This window comes from Cuculus canorus, chromosome 2, assembly GCF_017976375.1.
Source record: "Cuculus canorus isolate bCucCan1 chromosome 2, bCucCan1.pri, whole genome shotgun sequence".
Lineage (NCBI taxonomy): Eukaryota > Metazoa > Chordata > Aves > Cuculiformes > Cuculidae > Cuculus > Cuculus canorus.
Genome location: NC_071402.1, coordinates 61,816,910 through 61,836,040, shown reverse-complemented (window position 1 = coordinate 61,836,040; position 19,131 = coordinate 61,816,910). Strand labels below are relative to the sequence as shown.

At 41.8% G+C, this 19,131-nt stretch overlaps 1 protein-coding gene across 1 annotated transcript in view; it reads right to left on the bottom strand.

Annotated features, from left to right (window-relative positions):
• The window catches only part of ZNF407 (zinc finger protein 407), a 344,964-nt gene extending 326,984 nt beyond the window's left edge, over nucleotides 1-17,980 (bottom strand). The window contains exon 1 of the mRNA XM_054059750.1: nucleotides 17,902-17,980. The gene's annotated coding sequence lies outside the window, so the exon portion shown is untranslated. The remainder of the gene's footprint in view (nucleotides 1-17,901) is intronic.
• Between the last annotated feature and the right edge of the window lie 1,151 nt (nucleotides 17,981-19,131).

Below are 19,131 nucleotides of genomic sequence, written 5' to 3'. Positions count from 1 at the left end.
TTTCACCTTAATGGTTTCTTATAATATGTGCAAGAAATCACAACAGCGCTGCCATCTCCTTTGCAATACACAAGGGGATTTTTTTCCCCAATAACCTTAGACAATCATCACTAAGATTTAAAATATGCATAGCCGTACAAAGCTTGGCTTCCTCCACAATAACTATTATTTGCTTTCAGGTGAACAAACCCATGCTCCAGCTGAAGTTGCTGAACACCATCTAAAGTTACTGCACTCTGAACAGTTCGGGGATTACCATTGAATTTTATTCCAATTTCCATCACTGTCTGTGTCAAGATGGAAACCACTACAAGACAGCAATGGGAAGCACACAGGTTTGAAGGTGGCATCATGAGCCCAACCACTGACAATATGAGATGATACAAAAATTATTCATGACTTCTGTGGTGATGCCAGTCAAAAGCTACTATTATGGCACAACACAGAGCCTCCTCCTTCCCCATCCTCAAGCCCTTCACCAAAGCTAAGCCATGTAGTTACAAAAGGTGCCTCAACTCCAGCAGATGACAGAAGAGAGACTGAAAAGACAAGCAAGGTCCCACCTCTGCCCTGCAAAACATTCTTAGTCAGCAGATGGAAAGCAGAGGTGAATGAGGGAGGAGGCAGTGCTACGGCAAAGGACTCTGTGCACCCAGAAGAAGGGAACTGGGGGATGCCACTGCTGCATCTATCTTGTACTGTGTCCCACACAGCAGAACTACATCTCCCCAAGATGGGTCCTAGCCAGCTAGAATTGAAGGAGAGAAGGAACTGAGTAAAGGGACAGCCCCTTGCTGATACCATCATCACCTATAAAACCCCCATTAACGTCTTTCCCAAAGCATTGACAGTACTGATACTTCAGGAACAAATACCATGAATGTTTCAAATGTCACTGGTTATCAGCAGTATCCACTTCCCCTCATGGCAATCTGTTCCAATGCAACAAATTTGCAACAAATTCAACATATTTAGGTGCCTACCTAAATCAGACCCTGAGGTTGAGCTATCTCCCAGAACTATCAGTATGCCTAAGCATATGCACAGTGTCAGCAGGATTCCTCCTAGGCTTGACAGGAGGCAAATGTGTTCATATAAGAAGAGCAGAAAGCTTGGTGTGATCGTGGAGGTGGCAGATTTCCTCATGCAAGAGGTATGTATGGAAGCTGTGCTTCTAGGTTTATAACTGCTTTAGAAGACACTATAATCCAGCCTGCCTACGGATTTTACAATATTAAGTAGTGCAGCTGCTGCAGGAATGGTGCATGTGGTGCACCATCAGGAATGGTTGTGCCAGGAACGTGACTACTACCCTAAAACCTACAAAAATTATGCAGCTTCATTCTCTTAGATATAAGAGAATATATCTTATATATATAAGCTGCACCTTGCTTACTAGTTTTCTGTTACTTGGGTATCTGATGTGCAAAACCGCATTTTAAAACACGCTATGTAACAGCTACACAATGTGTTTCCTTCGATTGCTGGTTTATTACAAACTTGAATCTCTGGTTGGCACGCACACCATCAAACAGATCCCCAGGAAATATCAGAAATGGAGAGCAACATGAGGAGAGTCTCTTCCTTCCTCTGGAGCCCAGTGGCCATGCAGAGCCACCACTAACCTTGGCTGGCAGCTGGCAGGATCAGGGTGGCACCCCAGCCCTCCTCCTCCACAGGCTAGGAAGACGTGCCAGTCAACTTGGTGACCCCAGCTGTGGCCTCCTGCTTGCCAACTCCCTCCTGGGCAAGGAGTGCAGCATACCACTGGACCATTCCCAGATGCAGCTCCTGTCATTGCAAGAGGTTGCAGGAAGACCATTCAGTGCCTCCACAAGCAAGGGGACCTTGGGAGTTGGGTCAGGGCTGCAACTTGTGCATGTGGCCTCTGTATTTCCACAGTATATCACCCTCTCTTGGGAACATGTTAGAAGAGTGTTATGGCTAAAAATACTACTAATTCCCTGAAAAGCACGGAATTAAAATCAATCCCACAAACTTTCCTGAGATCAATAGGTTTTAATGAACACAGAAAACACACTCTGTGGCAACCATGGGCAAGGGCCCGGAGACTGAGCTAAAGTAAGAAATTACACCTGCTCCAATGCTTTCCTGTGAGAAAACATTGACATATTACTAAGTAGGCTATTGCTCAGCTCACATGCCCCCAGGATCTGAGGGATCACAAGCTCACCCTTATGTGACCTGCTTGGTGATTGATCACAGCAGAGCACAGCCAGGACACAAAGTCAGGTTTCCACACCGTGGACAGGTCAAGGTTTCAGTGCCGCAAACTCAGCTGACCATGCAGCCCGAATCACAGACCCAGCTGATTCCTCTGATGTGGGCTCAGAAAGCAGACTGCAAGCCAAATCAGCTGCTTCCTACAGCAAAGGGTGCTGGCATAGTCAATTTTCCTTTTAGGTGGTAAAAAGAATATTTGCCCCTGTGTTTCAGCCATCAATAGTAATTTTCCTGGTATTTGTCTTGGGAAAACACTTTTAACAAGTGCTACAAAACTTTTTCCTAGCTGTAATCATCAATGGAAAAGAGACAATAGTCTAGAATTAAAGCTTACAGATAAAAGGAGCAAAAATGTTGGTTTACATCTTTTACAGTGAAACCTAATATTAAGTGTGCTGTTCTATCTTGTATTTTCCAGAAGACTCCAGCATTACATCCTATTTTTCTCCAAGCACTATGATTCAGATTTCCACTGTTTGGTAAATTCCATAAATATTTGATAATCAAACACAACTTCAGTTTCGTCGGCTCTGCAGCCTTCCTCATTCTAAAGCACCAAATTATTTTTCTCTTTACATGAAGCAGGAAAAGAATTAGTTTCTAACAGTGGCCATGTAATTCCATTTTACAATTTAAAATATCATTTTGTCACATATGGACTATTTTTCCAGAATCTACTATCCAATATTATTTCTATAAAGTAAACGATACAGAAGATTTTACTGGTCAAAACCCTATAACAGCACAAATCAAAGCAATAAAAATATGCAAAGGTTCTTCAACTATTATATTTTTTTTCATCGTTATTGTGCTAAGGAGATCTAACTCTTAAATGCATGTACAATGGAAATAAGTAAACAAATACACATTTAATAGCTATGAATTCCTTACAAAATGCTCCCTCCCTGAAATGCATACACTTGGACTCTCAAATGCTTAGCAGGCTTCCTTATGCCTGTGTTTTAAATGACACAAATAACTACAAACATTTGAATCCAACTGAAGTCAATGGGAATAGGGCATTTGAAAGTCAAGATACTTATTTAGGTGCTTAAAAAAGACTCGGAAAGTAATGTCAGATATCTGGATTTCATTATTTTATCCCCAGAACCTGTTATTCTGAATTGATCAAAATGACATAAAACCACATTTCTGTAATTAAATTGGAGGGGTGGAGGGATATTTTGAAAACTCAACAATTAAGAACACTTAGCTAAATTAATAATTCCTTCTCTATAATGCCTCAAAAGAAAAAACGAGTTATATTAGACTATTTTTAATAACTTGTAGATTATGAAAGTGGCCAATTATAAATAAGAAAAAGAACTACAGAATAAAGGTAGCAAACGTGCAAATTCAATGCTATTAAAAGGCAGACACATGAGATCTCATGTATCTTGTGCCATTTGTAAAAAGGTTGTTTTATTATCAGTGTAACTAATCACAATGAAGCCATCTCTTACAACCAAAGACATTATAATGAATTTTCTTTACAGCTACAGAGAAATGGGATTTGCTGTTCCATATCAAAGTAGAACAGGCTGTATAAATTCTTCTTCGTATTTATTGTTAAATGTAATTTTTATCTATAAAATCAGCCGTGAAATATTAAAAACTGAAACAACAAAATTTATATCCTTTACTTAATTTAGTTTAAACGGTCTATTCACTAAAGAGAGGGAAAAAAGGTTACATATGTATTATAGCTCACCCTTCTCTCTCCCTCCTAAGCGTTTCCATTATAAACCCCCTAGTTTTGGGAATTTATAACTCAGCTGTAAAAATTCACTTCATACTTAAGAGTTAGTATACTTTTCCTTTTACAAATCAAAAAAAAAAAAAAAAAATCCGTTCCAGGAGGAGGGCAAGAAAGGATGTGAGAGAAGAGAAGGAGAAAAGCAATTAAACTAAAAACGTTAATCCTTAGCCACTTAAATCAGTAAATAAGGGCCATCTACTGTAATTCAGACCTGTCTCCCATCCCTGCAGAACCGGGCAGGTGTTCAGCTGGCTGCACCACAGCCCCAGGGCTCATGGGCACCAGATACTGACCTCCAGCTACTGCTGACCTGGGCTGGGTTCTGGCTGGCAGATTGGGGAGGAAAATCTCCCTATCCTACTGCAATCTCCTGGAGTCATCTATACAACTAGGAACCGGGTGAACTGAAAATTAGTGAGAACAGCAAGAAGCATTAAAAATCATCCATGTTGTATAAAACAAAACAGTACATCTTAGAAATGAACAACAGACAAATTAGCATGTTAAAAAAAAAAAGGGCTTCTCCCAATTAAAAGATCTAAGATGTGAGAATTCAGAGGCTGGAGATTGGATGTACAGTACAATGAAAACTGCAACAGAAAGATAAAGGCAGCCAAAAAACATCAAAAGTTCATGAAGCCAAAGGATAAAATAGTATAAAAAGAGCTTTGTTTAATACATCATGGAAAACAATTCATACATAAGAAGGCAGATTTCAAAATGAAGCATGAAATGAGGCAACAAGAGACAAGCAGCCTATGACCTTAAGGTGTAGGCTGTAACGTAGGCTATTTCCTAATACCAATATCTCATTTTCAGCTTTCCCCTAGAGCACAACAAAAAACACGAAAGCAAAATATACCTTCATTTTCAGAGTCCCCATTTTACAGTCTGAAAGGAATAGAAAGAAGTAGCAAGGGAGCAAAACTCTCCTGTGGGTCTTACAATGCAGCTGGCAAGTTGGTCAAGCTGGCAGGAGCAACAACCAGGCTACGCTGAGTGGCCACCTGCAGTCACTGTCCCAGGGGTGCAAGGGAAGGTGGAAAAGACCTAAAGTCCAGAGATGATCACAGTTGCCCCAGCTGATGCTGCACACCTTCCTTTACAGGAAACCACCAAGGACAGGGGTTCAAGCACAGCCTTTATTTAGTATGTAACTAACTTTATTCATCAGAAAAGGCTCCGTCTTAGCAATTCTTTAACTACAGTCCATGACACCAATGTACATAGTTTGCAACCCATTCCCAGAAAAGTACAAATGAGAAATGTTTACATATTCATTGGTTCTCTACTGTAATTCAGGCTTGCAGTTGGACACAGTTAATAAAATAGCCTTCATGTCAAGATCCTTTGCTGAACTAAATTAATCTGGCACACACGAACAGGAGAAGGTATTTCCAAAATATGTATCACCAAAAAATCACAGTAGAAAGATGTTACCTACACAGCCTCCTGCCACACACTCAAAAAAGGTACATAGGGAAAAATAACTACAAAATATGAATTTTAAGGATCTAGTTAGACATTGATACCATAATTATTTTGATATCATCATTTGATTTGCAATAGAGATGAATAGTGAGGAACAACAGAAAGAATGTGAAAGTTCATGCTCTTATGACAGACATATCCTTAAAGCAACCAGACTTAGCAGCAAAGGCTGCAATTTTAAAATCAGTTACCAGTTTATGTAATTTATGCGAAATTACCAACAGGAAAAAGATGAAAGGGAAGGTTGAACCAAGTGACAAGGATGCTGTAAGGGTTCAGATGATCCTATGGAACACAAAGTGCACTCAATACCCAAAAATAGTCCAAAATTCAATAGTCCAAAAATACTTAAGCCTGTACCCACCAGGGATGTCGGGCACTACTGAACTGCACAAAGCCAAACTTGAAAATGTCTAGACCAGAAAGTGAAATCTGGAGTCCTGAGCTAGGTACGGGTATCTCTATGTGAGATACACAGAGAGGAAAAAAAAAATACAGCTTCTGCTCAAGCCACGTGGGACAGCCGCCTCAGCTAGAGCAGAAAGAGTGAGGCCAAGTCCTAAACCCAGAAAATGAGAGAGCTGCTACATCTATCAACCTAGTCAAAAGAGAGAAGATATTTACTCTGCAGAGCTACTACCATACTATTTACCTCTCATGAATCTGAGAAGCCTTATTCTTGCACCTATGGCATGCCAACTGTCCCAGCACCCTGAAGCAGGCACCTAAGCAAAGCCTTCTCCTCCAAACCTACTGGAGCTACTCAATAATATGATGCTCCCTACTTCTGAAAACACATCAGAGCTTCAAGCCTGCACATCTCTTGTAGGGATTATTAAGTTTTCATGATGATTCAGTAAAATCCGAATTCTCTCTAGGAGTATCTTGATTTTTCTATGATAGTAAGTGCAGAGATAATAAGATTGTTTCTATTTGGATTCATTTGATTTATTAGAACTTATGGTTAAAATGTATTGATTACAAAAACACGTGTTGAATAAACATCAGCAAACATTTACTAGTTGTTCTACCTGCCAGCTGCTATTTAGTGGACGTATGTTATAAGAGCATTAGGAGCAGTTTGCAGAACTATTCAAACAAACACATCTAAAAGCCAAACCTTAACAATACGGCATTTAATAATAAAGTATATTTTACAAAGTAATGGAATTTGGGGAATATTAAGTATTGAAAATGTGCCTTTAAATTACCCCTGTTTGGAATGACTGGCATGACTGTATTATCTATACATTTTTACATTGCTTTATCTAGCCAGCTCACTAAATCACTAAAACCATACACAACTGAGCTTCAGTTTGACCTGCAGTGACTTCTATATGTATCCTCAAAATTAACACAAGCACTGAATGCTACTAATCTTCAATTGTAATAACCGATCAAAGAATACTGCCCTGCAATTCACTACAAGCTAAAATCATAGTGCTGAACTGTGCATTTTCAAACAAGTGGTTTATAGCTCTAGATTTAAAATGCAAAGTTTCCATTATATTTAATAATTAAAATACATGCTGTGTTATGGTTACATTTGGTGACTGGATTAGTAGTACCCCAACTGAGTTAAACAATGCCTTTTTCCTATTAGAGTTCATATTACCATATTATCTATTTGTTTAAGAAAAGGAAGAAAAAAAGCCCAGCAAGGAAGAGGGAATAAAAAAGAAATATGCATATCAAACATACTGAAAGACAGTGAGGACCAAGACAGCAAGAAGACCTGGTATCAGCAAAATCTAAGCTAGCTGAAAGCAGAAAAGCTAAATTATCTGTGTATTTAAAGTATGAAAACTTTTTAAAGACAAAGAATATTCTCCTTTTGTCAATAAGGGTTCTCGTTCAAAGTAAAGGGTTTAAAGCTCAGTTTGTTTTCCTAGATGCAGTCTCTACAAATTTAGGGAATATAGACATCACTGTCAAAGAGCAGACTCTCCCAGGCTGTCAACTTCTTAATCAGGGTCTGCCTGCACTGGAAAGTGTGAAATTATGTAATTATTTATGCTTGGCAACTCTGATGGTTTAGACAATTCCAGCACTATGAACATCTTCTTTTATAAAGCAAAATTCCTACTGCAATTTTTTATCATTCTTTTTTTCTGTGCTTCCTTGATGGTTTATTCAAACAGAATTTAAATATTATGTGAAGTATTTCTCCTCTCCCAAAACAGATATCATTGAGCTTAAAAATATAGCTTACACGGATGAAAACTAAACAAAAAATAAAAATAAAAATTAAAATTAAAATTAAAACATGGCCACAGTGACATCAACTAGTTTTCTCAGCACTATCAGTTAGATTAGGTGCCACTCAAAACTCTGAATGAAAGTCTAATGACCTTTGAGTACTTATAACAAATGAATAAATATTATTTGACCTCATATTCCTGCACTTCCATCCAACACTAGAGCATAAACTTCAGAGATTAACTTTGTTTTAATTTCAAGTATATCTTACTTATCTTGGCAGTAGCAGATTTGAAGACAGGCTTGTGTGCCTGAAAGCCTGCTTACTTCTCCATCCATAGTAGCTGGTGCAATATACTATCTATCCCCTGATAGGGTACATACTCTTTGCATACAAAATACAAAGGTACCCCTTCTCTGACAAAAAAATGTTTATTCAACACTGTACATCAAAATGCACTTTATTGATACCAGCAATGTCTAAAACCATGATGACGTGAACAAAGAAAAAGAGAAAGCATTCCTGCAAGTCAACCTCTACCTGCAAATATCAGCATTTTTTCACTTGGAAATGGAAACTGAGTAGCCTGAACAGAGCTAGCAAAATGCATTGCCAGGTTTTCACTTGTCCTCTCTGAACAACTGCCTACTGTACCTAATAACCCTGTGCCCCAGAAGGATTCGTGGGTTTTGAGCAAAAGAGCTCCTTATGTCTCATCAGATGTCTGCTTCAGAGCAGCCTAAGGACACCTCCAACACCAGACCTATGTCAATTTTCTCTTCAGTCTCTTCCTCTCCTTCCCCAGGTTGCCATACCTACTGCAAACTCTTTGGGCAATGCAAAGAAAATCAGACAGGGAACAAAGCCTACATAAAACCCTCTGCAGGTATCATCAGAGGCACACACAAAGAAGTCAAAGAAATAATTGTCAAGAATTTTCAAGCTACTTAGCTTTAGAATGGCTCTCAAATTCACAAGAATTTGAGAACAAATTTGAGAACAACCAGAAACAACTGCAATAACAAAAAATTTTTTTCATAGAACATATCTGCAAAGTTCCAGCTAACAACAGGAAACAATGCTGTACTACAAATCCTGTGCTCAAAAAAATAACCTCTGGTTTTTGGGGTAAAAAAAAACAAATTCAATTTTATTTCTTTGGTTTCGTATGCACAAATTATGAGATGGAAAGCTTGTGTCAGTTTCTGATTTTGATCATTTTGACACAAATTGAAAAAATTCTGTTAAACTAAATGGAAATATTCCGATTTATAGTCAGGTAAATGACATCAAATGCTAGTCCCAGGTTTTCTTTCCTTCCTGATTAAATTACATTAATGTAGAGTCAAAACAAAGCAACTGCCGCTAGTCCTACTATTTTTTTCAGCAGGATAACTTAACTGTTAACAAAACATATACCTGAAGTCATCAGGGTTCTTTCATACATCTGCCATCTATCTGAAACCTGTCAACAATGAGGCTTACAACAACACTATAGTATGTGGGCACCAACATACCATCCTACATGCAGGACAGAAGTGAATTGCTTCCCATCAGGACCTACAGGCCACTGGGTTTTTTCCTAAAATACTTTTTATTAACATGATATGTATATGAGATATCTAAAACTACAACACTCTTGTATTCTAATGTGGAATACACCAGGAAAAGACACAAAACCTAAATATTGCATCCCTGCACTGTTAAAAGGTTTGACATAGTACTCACTGCCATATTACCCCTAATTAGCAGTTTAAGCTTGTTAACAAGCACAGTTTATTTAAGGTAAACAGGAATTATCTGTCCATTGTATAGGTAAAACTTGTAAATAGGACAGCTCATAAATTCTAAGATGAGAGTTACTAGGAAACTATTCATTAAGGCTGGGGTGATAAATTTGAAACATGAAGCATAACATGCTTAAAGAAGAAGGTTTTATTTTTATAAGCATTCATTAGACTCTCATCTCCAAGCCTCTGACTTGTAAATAATTTAAAATGAAAATGCGAACAACAGGGAGAATAAAAACAAATGCAATTCAAATCAGTCCATTGTTGTACCAATAAAACTCAAAACAATAGAAAAGAAGTTGGCAGATTTTGAAGACAACATCCAGAAAACATTTTTATGTACTGTATCTTTGAACTTAGATATTATGCTAGCACTGGATCCAATCCAAAATTAGCTCTGACTTAAAACAATCAGGCTGTGCCCAGTAAAGAATACACATGCTAAACTAGTAATTTCTGGTATTCATTGCACTTCACTCTGGACCTGCCAAAACAAACACGCTGCAGCTTACAGATGCTTTTAGATTTTTTTAATTTTTCCGTTTTGACTATTCATATACGTATATCCTATTAACAATTTATGGAACATAAGGCAAGAATCTCCTTCCCTTTAAAAAGTAAGGTAAAACTAGGTTTGCCTCACACTGGGAGCATGAAAAGAAACAGTCTTTACTTCACTGGCATTGAGAGTGGGAAATAAAGAAGACAAAATTAACAAATCAAACATAATACAAAGGACCAGTGCCGTCCTTGCTGCAAACCCAGTGTCCCAAATCCAAAGTCAATACACTACTACAGAAGGTGTGTTACACAGCAAGGAACCAGAGGAGAGTAATATTTTGCCTTTATTGAATTTCTGGAGTTTGTTATCCTTTTGCCAACTACTTGGAACAATCAACTAAAACATAACATATGAGACACACTTTAGGAAATCAGACTTGCAGCTGTTCAAGGAGTCAGTCAACAGAGGCCCCTGGGAAACTGCCTTCAGGGACAAGAGAGCAGAATCGACCTGGCAGAGCTTTAAGGATGGTTCCACAGAGCCCAGGAGCTCTCAATCCTCAGGTCTAAGCAATCAGGAAAGGAAGGCAAGGGACTAGCACGGCTGAGTCACGACCTGCCGGTCAAACAAGAGGGCAAGAAGGAAATGCACAGACAGTGGAAGCAGGGATGGGTATCCTGAGAAGTGCATAGAGATGCCAAGAATAACAAGGAGCTCTTCTATAGCCTTCTTATAGCCATACACACACACACACCACACACACACACACATCAGCCAGAAAAGGAAGGTCAAAAAAAGTGTACCTCCCTGATGAACGTGACTGGCAAACTGGTAACAATGGACAAGAAGGTGGCGGAAGTACTCAACAATTTTTTTGCCTCAGCCTTCTATGGCAAGCTCTCTTTCCACACCTCTTGAGTGGAAGGACTGCAAGGTAAGGATTTGGGGAGCAAATCCTTGTAAGAGAAGATCAGGTTCACAACCACCTAAGGAACCTGAACATACGTTAAGTCCATGGGACCTGACGAGAGGCATCCCAGACTCCTCAGGGAATTGGCTGACGTATTTGCCAAGCCACTCTTCATGATTTTTGAAAAGTCACTGCAGTCAAGTGTGGTCTGCGGTGACCGGAAAAGGGGAAACATTACATCCATTTTTGAAAAGGGTATAAAGGAGGATCCTGGGAATTACTGACCTGTCAGCCTCACCTCTGTGCTGGGGAAAATCATGGAACAGATCCTCCTAGAAGCCATGCTAAGGCACATGGAGGACAGGGAGGTGACTCGAGACAGCTAGCATGGTTTCACCAAGGGCAAGTCCTGCTTGAACAAAGTAGTGGATTTCTACAATGGAGTGACTACCTCAGTGGACAAGGGAAGAGCTATGGATGTCATCTATATGGACTTCTATAAGGCCTTTGGCACGGTTCCCCCACAACGTCCTTCTCTCTAAATTGGAGAGATGACATGCCTGAGGGATGCCATCCAGAGGGATATGGATAAACTTGAGAAGTGGGCCCATGTGAACTCTATGAGGTTCAACAAGGACAAGTTCAAGTTTCTGCACCTGGGTCGGGGCAATCCCCCCGTATCAATACAAGCTAGGAGTGAAGGGATTGAGAAGAGCTCAGTGGAGCACTTGGGGGTGCTGGTGTATAAAAAGCTGGAGGTGAGCCAACAATGTACACTTGTAGCCCAGAAGGCAAACTGTACCCTGGGCTGCATTAAAAGAAGCGTGGCCAGTGAATTTTAACACGGATATGTATCTTTTAAAATCTTAGTACCTTTATTTTTGAGAGACTTTTGAAATACCGAAGATGGGGCTAAGGACAGCAAGAAACTTTCTTTTTAACTACAATGAGACAAAGAAATACAAGACAGGAGAGCATTTATACATATGTTTGTAGAAAAACAGTGATCTATAGACATGAAAACATTCAGACCTAGACACTGAAATAGGGCATACCCCAACTATCCTGCGCGCCTTCTTCTTGGCCACTACATATGCCACAGATACATATAACAGTTTTAGGCTAAGAAGGGCATAGGCAAAGAAGATTTATGCCTGTACTGTTGTGCCTCACTCAACAACTACCTAACTAAAAACTTAGTGGTTTAAGGATGGATCTTCTATAGAGATTTAAACAACATAGACTATGTAAACAAACACAGTTGTAATAACATTCTTTTCAAAGTGCTCTTATTTACACCCTATTTTCATTCAGTATGGCCCCGAACCACAGCAATCCCCTTCTACAGGTGCTCCTAAGAAGGAAAGGAAGATGTGGAAACCAACCTAAAAGTGATAAAGCAACACTGAGGAAGGAAGAAGTGCTATTAAAACTGACCGTGATCTAGATTGGGCACATTTGATGAGAAAAGAAATTGTGCAGTGTAATACAGTAAAATACTGTATTAAATTTATACAAATGATTTTGAAGGTATTGCCTATTGCGATGGCATTGATTTGTCTCAAACAACTCCTCTGCCTCACTTCACAATACAAGATAGAAAACTTCAGCTCCATGATGCAGTTTGTACATACATTATAGTATTATTATTAGAGTATTAATGTTGTTAGTAATGTATTATTATTGTATTTCAATAATTATTATTAATTTATGTCATGTATGTATTATGCTGATGTTAGGTTAGGTTATTTGAGGTTAGGTTAGCTTAGGGTAGGTTACATCACATCAGGTGTACAAGTCAACTTGCCTAACAACAACAATGCTGCGGTCGGAACCATGTACGGGTTCTAAAGAGGCAAGACAGTACCATTAAGGACCAAAGGAAGCTTAAGAACATTCGCAGTTTCCCAGTCCAGTTAAATATAACCAAAATTGTAACAGACAGTGGTTCAGTAGTAGGAGAGACTACTCAGAAAAAAGGTCAGCCTGCTGTAGAACAAACAAACAAAACAAACAAAGCAAAAAATCAGCAATCAACAACTCTGCTAATGCAGGCCTGGAAAGCAGTCACGAGTCACGCAAACAAGCATTTTATGACTGGAACATCATTACTGCCTGTTTCTAAATGGCACTTGGGTTATTTCCTTGTAAAGAAGCCTGTGAATTGGCTAGCGGTTACCGTAATTTTCCTTTTCATATTGAGGAAAGCAAGCAACTAGACATCTTTTCTGCTCTAAAGCTACATATTAATGCCATTTTATGTTTGGGACACAACCTTCTCTAATTTTCACATGCTGAAGAACTGAAATTAAGCAAAATAAGAAAACTTCCACCTATATTAAACATAAATACCTAGAATGGTCTACAGTCTCTTCTCTAACTACAGACCCTTCTCTGGCAGATGGCAGAAACAGGATGACCAGAATTCACAGTTGCAGAGCCACAAGGCCGGTATGGTTCCCCTATTTTAAACATACAAGTTCTTTCTGTGAAGCAAAAGATGCCTTTGGAAATTTTACAGGTGAGAAATCAGCGATTACAAGAACATCATCTTTACATTTTTTTGCTTTTCCACTGGTTTTAAACACACGGGCTAATAAGCACTTTGAGCTTATGTCTTAGCACTGGCCAAAAGGACAAAAATAAAAAAGTACCCTTTTTAGAAGAAAAGTAGGTATCGGTATATATCATTTAAACTTCCACACACTTCTGTGTAATGCCGTAAGAATGTCCATTGCAAAGCCAGAGAGACCAATGATTGAACCACTCCAACATTAGCACAGAGGCACCACTTTGACACTCTGGACCAGGCAACATTTAAGTGGCTTGCAATGCCACTCTCATGTGGCCCTACTCCTAATTCATTCTCTTCAAGACATCCATGATTAATCCTATGCCTCTTATTAGCACTAAGGATTACCAGCGAGGTGTACTGCTCATTTCCTACACACATTTGTGTCCACCACAAACTGCTGTTCTTCATTCTGCTCATTCCACTCCTTGTACTGCTGCTGGCCAGGCACTCCATGGCAGGCACACCTTAGGCAGTGGCAGCGGTACTAGGTGGCTCTGCTACCCCAAGCCAGCAAGTCCAACACAAAGCAATACCTTTTTAGAGTAGAAGAATAACCAAGACTGCTCTACTGGCCAGTTGCTGACTATTAACCTGTCAAAATTAAAGTACTGCTCCTGTTTAACTTCTTATATAATCCAAAGCACAGAACAGAGACCACTATGCCTAGTGGCTAGCTTTGTGAAGAATGGAGCATCTAGCCTTTCCCCATCACCACAACTCATGTAAAAAAAAAGTCACTGAAAGAACAGCAGCCACTACATCTGTTGAATTGTGCCATCTTGTTTTCCCCCCCAAACCCTATGTGCTTTCAAAATAATGACTTATACTCCAGGGTGTATAATCTAAAAAGTGAACGTAGTAACTTTAATATGCATCATAACAATGTGTCATTAATTTGAATGAATGACTGGACCAGACATATCTTAAACCAATGTTTTTATGTGAGTGATAGGATCACCCAACTAGTGCAGCCTTTTTGTTTCCCCAAGAAAGAGAATATTTAAATTCTAAACCATCTTAGGAAATTCAAATGTAGGAGCTGCTCAACAGTTTCAGTTCAACCACATTCCACATGCCAATCTGTCTGTAAATTTTAGCTCATGCACAAAAACACAACTGTGTATACAGTCAAAAGATAAAAGAATTAGGCAAAGCAAAGTTATGTTTTTCTTAATGCTGTTCTTCATTACAAAAGATTGGGTTTAATGGAGTACTGTGACTGACATCTGCTTCATACACATTCTTTCCTGGAGTAATTTTTTTCTATAAAAGGCAACAGCACAGCTTAAGTTTTAAAGAAGTTTCTAACAAAGAAAACTTTCGTGCAAAAAAAACAGAAGTTTTTGATGCTGTTAATATACAATAGCTCCTACAGAAGAATAATAGTAAATTATTGCCTCAGTGTTTTTAACTGTTTTGAATTATATTTCCCAAAATGCTAGTAAAACTGACATGTTTGAACACACTGAAAAAGTCACAGTCCGTCATAATGCTGTCACATCAGTGCATTTGACTTTTTGTAAAATGTATGGATTATGCAATTACTACCAGGCTCCATATTTTATATATAAAAGCTACAATCTGATTATATGTCCATGCTCAAATAATTTATTAAATATGGGTGGAATGACTGTAACGTAACTTCTATGATGAATGTAACTTGCTGTGAATAGTCTAGGAGATTGCAGGAGAGACCAAACTGAAGCCTGTAATTGTCTTCATCTTTCATGAAGAGGTCTGACCTGGGAAAAATATAGATCCCAATATCCAAAGCTCCAGCCTCCTGCAAACGTCTTGATTACTCATGTTCTGATATAGGAATGGAAAAGGAAAATTTATAGTCTTCACAGGCCGCACCTTTAGATTATTAAGGTAAGAATCACAGCAAATTACATACAATGTTTAAATTATACGTTCATCTATTATTTTTTTCCACCATCAGCAAATCACTCCTGCCACTATTACCCTCGCACTTTTGGATTCCCATTATTTACTGCTCCCTAGGTGTTACCATGATGCTCAGTATGATATAGATGAACATGAATACATGACAAACTCAAGGTGTTGGAAGTCTGCATCATGGCAGCCACACAAAAGAAGAAAGGAGGGTACAGCAAAACAAGAATTAAAACTAAAACCATGTGAATTCTTAGATCACCAATAGCTATACCATACAGATGGCAAACCAAATGCTTTTTCCTTTTTTCTATATAACTAACACTACGGTTTAAGATGAACATTGTTCACAGGCCACAGTTAATTATTTGAAGGAGCATCAGGAAAGCTGTCATAAAATTAAACAAGATGAAAACCTGTCCCTCAAAGGCCACCTAAACCACTTAGTTTTGGTTTAATGACCTTTTCCACTGAAGATGCACAACTCTTTAGAAATGCATTAAGAAATTCCTACTCTCACTTTCCTCACTGCAATCTGACAGGTCCCCTGAAAAGTCCAGACTCCCCAGAGGTGACAAAATCGTGCTGAAAATCACAACATTGCGAGAGTACAGAAGGTGATCATGACTCAAACTGCTGGTGTTGGTGTCTTAAGCAGAGTAAAGGGAAAACAGCTACAACTGGGTTTCTCACCATTTGTAAAACTGCTGAGAAAGCTCCTACAGTAACATGTACTGTCACTCTCTGTTAGCTGCACAACTTCTCAAGCTCATCTACACTTACACTAAAAAGACTTCAGGGAAAGGAGGAGAAAGTAAAGAAAAGTGAGTTTGGACCAAGAAAAAGAGCTTTCAGAGCAGACAAAGATGAACCACGCCAGAAGCCATGTCTTGTGGCCTGTAACCCAAGGGCACCACATGCTGCAGCTCAACTCAGTGCCGTGCCAGGTCGGGCTGAAACCAGGGGTGCAAGACCCAGCCCCTGCCCCACCTTGCCCCCACCGCACTGCACCTGCATAGACACGCACTGATGGTGCTCATGCACATGTGCAGGTGTCACCATGCAGGGGTTAAGGAGTGCTGGATGCCCTGCTTCCGCCATTCCTACCTCAGGCATCCCCTCATTGTTGAGATGGAGATCCCTTACAAGTGGTGTCCCTCAGGGGTCCATACTGGGACGAGCACTGTTTAATATTTTCATCAATTATATACACAGCAAGATCAAGTGCACCCTCAGCAAGCTGAGGAGAGCCGTTCCCATGCAAGAAGTACAGGATGGCATGCAGCAGGACCTGGAAAAGCCAAAGAAGTGGGCCTGTGCAAACCTCATGAGGTTCAACAAGGCCAAGTGCAAAGTCCTACACCTAGGTCAGGGCAATCCATGGTTTCAATACGGGAATGCGGGCGACATGACTGAGAACAGCCCTGGGGAGAAGGACATGGGGGTGCTCACCAATGAGAAGCTCAACATAAGCTGGCAATGCAGGCTCACAGCCCAGGCGGCCAACCGTATCCTGGGCTGCATCAAAAGAAGTGTGGCCAGCTGGGTGAGGGAGGTGATCCTGCCCTCTTGTGAGACCCTACTTGGAGTATTGAGTCCAATTCTGTAATCCCTAGCATAAGAAGGATAAGCTGTTGGAACAGGTCCAGAGGAGGGCCATGAAGATGATCACAGGCCTGGAGCACCTCTGCTATGAGCACAGGCTGAGACAGTTGGGGTTGTTCAGCTAGTGAAGAGAAGGCTCCAGTGAGACCTTACAGGGATCCTTTAGTACCTGAAGGGGCTACAGGAAAGCTGGAGAGGGACTTTTTACAAGGACATGTAGTGATAGGACAAGAAGCAATGTCTTTAAATTGGAGAGAAGCAAGATTTAGACTAGACATTAGCAGGAAATTCTTCACAGTGAGGGGGATGAGGTACGGGCACAGGTTTCCCAGGGAAGCTGTGGCTGCCCCATCCCTGGCGGTGCTCAAGGCCAGGCTGGATGGGGCCTCGGGCACCTTGGTCTGGGGTTGGAACTGGATGATCTTTAAGGTCCCCTCCAACCCAAAACACCGTGACCGCCCCACGCACAGACGGAAATCAGGACGGGGGGCGGGGGACTCCCCACCACACTCTCTCACCCTGCCCGCACTCCCTCTTCTCTCCCCCCCCCCCAACAATGGCCCCCGCGGGAGGGCGGGGCCGCGGTCCCGCAGCCACAGCCAATGGTGGCTCGGGGCGCCCTTCCGGCCCAGCCACTCGGCGGCCAGCGGGGGAGGGGCAGGGCACGGGATTGGCTGAGCCCAGCGCGCCGGTCCTCCCGCTCTCCTCCCGCTCCCGCCCACCAGGACCAAAAAAAAAAAAAAAAGAAAAAAAAAAACGACGGTAGCGCAGAGGCCCAAAAAGCCCGAGGGGAGACGGCGGCCTGGCAGCCGGCCGCTCGCGGCGCCACGGCCCCGCCAGCCTCGCCCGCCGAAGCCCGGGGGTATAGCGCGCGCCGCGCCGGCGAGGCTGGGGGGGGCAGCGGCCGCGTCCCGTCCGACAGCGCTTACCGCACGGGGGGCGCCGGCCGCCTCCGCTTGTGACGAGCTTGGTCACCAGTGGCGCGCCGTAGATTTCGCCGGTTTTTGACGTCACGCTCAGCGCGGGGGGAGGAGCGGGGAGGGAGCGAGGCCCGCTCACGTGATGCCGGGCCGGGCCGCGCGTGGTGTCGCGGGCGCGAGGGTCTGCGCGCGCCGCCGCCGCCGCCGTGCACCACCTCCCTTTTGCCCGAGCTCGGCGGGCGGGGGGTGAGAAGCCCAAAGGGTGGTGGTAAAGGGAGTTAACTCCAGAGGCGGGTCACAAGTGGTGTCCCCCTGGGCTCGGTACTGGGTCCGGTCCTGTTCCATATCTTTATCAATGACCTGGATGAAGGCATTGAATGTGCCTTTAGCAAGTTCGCAGTTCGCAGACGACATAAGCTGGAAGCGTCGGTCTGCTGGAGGGTAGGGAGGCTCTACAGAGAGATCTGAACAGGCTGGGCCGCCGGGCTGAGACCTATGGCATGAGGTTTAACAAGGCCAAATGCCGGGTCTGCACTCGGGGTGCAACAACCCTATGCAGTGCTACAGACTGAGGGAAGAGTGGCTGGAGAGCTGTACAGAGGAGAAGGACCTGGAAGTGTTGATTGACGGCAACTGAACATGAGCCAGCAGTGTGCCCAGGTGGCCAAGAAGGCCATGACATCTTGGCTTATATCAGAAACGGTGTGACCAGCAGGTCCAGGGAGGGTATTCTCCCTCTGTACTCGGCACTGGTGAGACCGCACCTTGAGTACTGTGTTCAGTTCTGGGCCCCTCACCACAAGAAGGACATTGAGGCTCTGGAGTGTGTCCAGAGAAGAGCAATGAAGCTGTTGAAGGGGCTGGAGAACAAGTATTACAAGGAATGGCTGAGGGAACTGGGGTTGTTTAGTCTGGAGAAGAGGAGGTTGAGGGAAGACCTTATTACTTTCTACAACTACCTGAAAGGAGATTGTAGAGAGGTGAGTGCTTGCCCCTTCTGCCAAGTGGCAAGTGGACAGGACAAGGAATGGCCTGAAGCTGTGCCAGGGGAGGTTCAGACTGAATGTCAGGAAAAAATATTTCACCAAAATGATCATGGGGCACTGACAGAGGCTGCCCAGGGAGGTAATTGAGTCTCCATCCCTAGAGGTATTTAAAAGACGGGTAGGCAGATGCTCAGGGACATGGTTTAGTGGTTGATAGGAATGGTTGGACTCGATGATCCAAGAGATTTTTACC